Source organism: Arachis hypogaea, chromosome 19 (assembly GCF_003086295.3).
Source record: "Arachis hypogaea cultivar Tifrunner chromosome 19, arahy.Tifrunner.gnm2.J5K5, whole genome shotgun sequence".
NCBI classification, from domain to species: Eukaryota; Viridiplantae; Streptophyta; class Magnoliopsida; order Fabales; family Fabaceae; genus Arachis; species Arachis hypogaea.
In genome coordinates, this window is record NC_092054.1 from 97,991,549 (window position 1) to 97,996,727 (window position 5,179).

At 32.0% G+C, this 5,179-nt stretch overlaps 1 long non-coding RNA gene across 1 annotated transcript; it reads right to left on the reverse strand.

The window, feature by feature from the left end:
- Positions 1–4,104: 4,104 nt before the first annotated feature.
- LOC112776590 (uncharacterized) lies at positions 4,105–4,829 on the reverse strand. Its single transcript, XR_011877573.1, has 3 exons — positions 4,716–4,829; positions 4,559–4,617; positions 4,105–4,385 (listed from the first exon to the last, which is right to left on the reverse strand). It is a non-coding gene; the product is annotated as an uncharacterized lncRNA (long non-coding RNA).
- Positions 4,830–5,179: the final 350 nt, after the last annotated feature.

The following is a 5,179-nucleotide window of genomic DNA, read 5'->3' on the forward strand; positions in this document are numbered from 1 at the left end:
CGTAAACCATTTACTCTTTGGATTATTGATGCAAAGTTGTTATGTATTTTGTTATTATTCTTTATTTTGTTCTTTGTCTATTTTTATGATTTTTAAGTTCTTTTCTTCTTGGTTGTTTATGTAACAATTCTGCCTTTTTTTAACTCTATTTTGATAAAATGAGTGAAAAATTTATCCTTATTTTATTATTCTACTTTAACCAAAAAATTAATTTTCAGGAACACGCGAATACATAGCTCCATCCGTAACCCCAAAGTTTAAGGTGAATCATTTTACTTCTTTCTTATGTTTATGTAAATCATGTTTAATTTGATATTTTTTGTGTGTGTTTTTAAAAATTTTTTTACTCCAATCTATTTGAATTATTAACTTTTACTTATTTCATTTTTAATCATATGTTTTTCTGACTTTAGGAAAAATGTATATGAACTAAGTGTTTTTTTTTTCATCACTACAAGAAACACAGTTAAAATCGACGGCCAAATCGACGGCTAAGCCGTCGATAATATTAAAAATCGACTGCAAAATCGACGCAGTGGTGGTCGCTATTAAGCTTGTCGATTTTTCAAAATTCTAATAAAATCGACGGCTTGCCAAGCCGTCGATAATAATTCAATAAAATCGACAACATTTCCGTCTATAATATGAGGCTGAGAATTTTACCTGCTTAATAAAATTGACAGGTTTGCCGTCGATATTATTATATAAAATCGACAACATTTTCGTTGATATTTGATTCATTAAAATCGACAGATTTGCCGTCGATATTATTATATAAAATCGACAACATTTTCATCGATATTTGATTCTTTAAAATTGACAGCACAGCCGTCGATTTTTTTTATTTTCCTTTGTCTATTTTAAATTTAAAAGGCGACAAGAGTGTCGTCGATTTTAATAGCCATATTTTTTTATTTTTTTATTGAAAAAATAGTTGACAATTAATACAAATAAACTTTTAAATATAAAAATAAAATTTATACTAAATATTAGATAACGAGGTAACTAAACTTTTAAATATAAAAACAAAATTTGTACTAAATATTAGATATAATCAATTTACAAACTTGTCAAAATAATAAATAATTCTCTAACATAAAGATTCAAGACAACATAAATATAATAGTCCTATAAGTTATAATATTTTGAAATGGTTAGACATACACACCCAACACAAACTACTAACAGTGGTAATAGGATCAAGAATTTCTGAAGTGACCCCTTCAACTTCAGTTGAGATCTCAAACCCAAAAATCTCAGTCTTCTTGTACTCAGCATTTAAGAGGCTTCCAGAGTGAATAGCATCAATGATTTTTCTTGTGTATGGTAGCTTAATACGGCTACCATAACCATACCTACATTAAACAAGTAAATAATCCTATTAAACATGTAATCAACTAAAGCCTTAAAAAGGACAATCATTCCGACGAGGCTTACCTGTCACCAGACCAACCCGTCTTAACAAGCCAGCCGGTAGCGCCATGCTTCTCCATCTTCTCAGCAAGCATTGTAGCATACTTTGTTGGTGTAGCATTATGAAAGCAGCACCAAAACAAGCTGAGAAAGTTGATGTTGGCTCCTTAATACCATCCTCAGTGCCAGCCACCTAAAGTTATCAATTAAAAAAACAATCAGCCACCAAAACAAATGCTTTTACAAAAAGAAATAATGCAATAACCTAGAGCACAATTATGAATAATCTTTCTGAATGACCCAATGATTCTAAAGCTACTCAGGTTCTAGACAATAATCAATGAAGTGACCAACAGCTCAAACAAGATTCACCATACATTGCACAACAAAATTTACAGCCACAACTAGTGTTTCCAGATTAATGAAGTACACACCTTGTCACAACACCAGCTCCATTTTCAATCTTTCTGAAAAGTGAAGTTGAAAAGAAAGATGGCAGCTTGCATACTTCCTTGGTAAGTAATTTGAATTCTGGCATGGCAAGTATAACAATTAAATTAAGTTAATTTTTTCTCAACTTCAAGTGAGGTGAGTGTGATTACTTAGGAAACCAGAATGTCAAACTTATTTCAAAACTTTTTCGGTTTTTCCCAGTTATAACATACTGCTCCCTTTAGGCTATCTTTTACTTATAAACATGATATCTCACCATGCATCTGCACGCCATCCAAGTGATCATGGAATAACTGATCAATTCTTAACATGCATTGTTCTTTCAGTTCATTTGGAGGAGGATGTCCATGTTGAAAGTAGAACTGCAAGCATATACTTATGTTACAAGCATAAACACAGAAGGAAAAAAGAAAATAATAAATGTAGCACCCTTCAAGTTAAAGCTGTTGTCAATCCTTTGAAGAATGCAGCATGGTTGTAGTTTTGACAATATAACCAAAGTGATTAATAATTTTATTATTTTTTTATGTGAAAATGAATTAGTACCTCTCTTAAGTTCATCTAACTGAATGGAATATCTTCCCTAAGGCATTTAAATTGAGCCAAATTTATTTCAAAGCCAAATGCATAATATAAATAAAGAATCAACCAATAGAAGTAATCAACTAAATACAGGAATTAATTAGGTGAGAAAATTAGAAAAATATACTTACATCCATGTCAAACCAAGGTGATAGATCTTTTGGGGTAGGCTTGTACAAGATTGAGCATGAAGTATTTGACTCTACAGAGAAGATATTTAAACATTAAATATAGTCAGATTTTTTTCTTGACAAGATAATGGTTGAAGACTAAGCATTTCGTAACAAAATTCTAAAATACTAGAACTTCATACGAGGATCAAGCACAATGGTCTTAAATTCAATTGGATTTAAGAAACATAAACTGTTCTGCCCAATTAAACCGGCCAAAATTAACAAGTCCAATTTGATAATACATTAAACTCGGCACTCAGCACCAGCTTCACATCTTCTCTGATCTTCAATAGAACACTTCATATTCAACAAAATTACACTTTCAACTCCAACAAGCTCCTCAGCCCCTACCAAAACCCTGAATCGCCACAGATCAGTATTATATTTGGTGGGACTAAAAAAATATAATTATTAAACTTCCAAGACTGCCAATCACACCAAATAAAAGATTAAATCAAAATGCATTTTTCAATTCTCACAAGAATCTAAAACAAGGAACACTAACCTTTTGCTGCATCATACCTAAGATCAGGGTCAAAAAATTTAACCATATTAACATATTCACCTGATCATGAGAAAAAGAAGTTAACAGGACAATTAGTCATGCTGCTTGACCTTATCTTTTGACATGTAAACAGAAATTAAAGCTTATCCTTTGATCTTCCCTCCCTCCATTCTAACATAAGCCTTCAGGCTTCCCCTTTAATCATGCATATAAACTCATGCTTCCTAGCTTTTTGCTAGTATATATAGGCTACAGGATGAAGATTTACATATTATATAAAGACCAATAATTCAAAAGTAGGAACTTACAGCTACTTCCTACTTTTTCAAAGTAAATGAGACACAGAAACACTACTTTCACACCAATCATTGAAAAGATAGAGCAATGGCGGGAAAAATCACATGAATAACCAAGCCAAGAAAGCAATAAAAACAAACATAAGAAGATTATGGACCGCTTAAATAACAAACCCCTCACATTAACATGCCCAAGTAAAAAATAAAAATAAAACTTCATCCTTAGTTACAGCAAAAGAACACTAGTAGAAAAGAATTATCTCTGATAATATCTACCTGTCCGAATGGCACATATGAAGATAAATATGGGACTCTGCGCCATTTTCTTTCATCTCCAGTTATAATATTGCCTTTTGTATTTGTTTTTCCATTTTTTGCCAACTCCAACGAATGTTTGTCACTGTCTGGAAAAGGCTTGAGTGATATGCCATCAGAATCCTCTTGTATTTCAAGTGATTGTGGTTCAACTACTTCCTCCTCAATCAAAGTACTAGCAAGAGAACCAGGCATTGAATTTGTTTCAATAGAATTAATTTGTGATGCTTCAATAGTATAAGCAAATGATTTTATATGACAAGAAACAGATGAACATATTGGTAGCTAAACAAAAAACAATACAGATATCAGTATATGTATGCTTTTTACAGATGAAACGAAAGAAAAAGAAAAAGAAAGGGAAGGAATGGCGCCAACCTTGCGAATGAAATCCAGGGAATGAAAGTGGCGGGATTAGAACAGAACTAGAAATGCTGAGATCATAGCCTAGATGCTGCCAGTACATTCAACAGAACGATCCACTCCTCCATTAGTCATTTCAGAAATTATCTGTTGAGCAATATTAACATCTTAGTCTTTCTTCCCTGAAAATATAAATAATTATGCAGAAAAACTTAGAATGAACCTCTTGTATAGGTTTGTTATGATCTTTTGGGTTCACAAATTCATTAACCCCAAACTTCTTAGCTGCCAACAATAGTAAATGAGAAAATACCATCAATAAGTGAATACAATTTGTAGATTTAGGAATTTTCTCACATTAATACAGGCAGAGAATATTAATCAAGATTCAAGAGCACTTAAATATATAAAGATGATTCTAAAATCTGAAAACTTCAATTTAATAGCAAAATCAATACATTAAAATTGATATCCGCTCAAGCCAGGGGAACTTATTATCTTGCAATACAAAGGTACCCTGCAGCAAGTAGCAAAGAATACCATGACCATCCATTCCAATCTAAAACCATATCACAAACACACTGCCAAATGAATACAGCTCTAATCTGAACTCACTCTATGGTTTGTTTTCAAGTTGTCTATTTGCTTCTTAAAGAGCTCAGTCCAAAAATCCTTGCAGATGAACTTTATGGCTTCCAGATGATCACTAAATCGTGATCGCTCCATGGTGTACCTGACCAGTCACCAGAGTATGTTTAAACACACCAACACTTTCTTCCAATTCATTAAAATTTCATGATTAAACCATTTTAAATAGTCATTAAGTAAAACTACATAGAGAAGCAAAATCATGAATCATAGTTAAAAGGCTTAATTTATTGGTGCATCTTAATTTGCAAGTTAACTTTCTAGATCGGTCCAACTAGTGTTAATGAATTTGGTGACAGATCTACATCCAGAATCAAAACACCTTATTCTTGATTTTATAATAAGGCTAGCACCTTATTTAAATAAAATAAATAATCAAAACACCTTATTCTTGCAGCAAAACAGCACAAAATATCAACAATTTAGTCAAG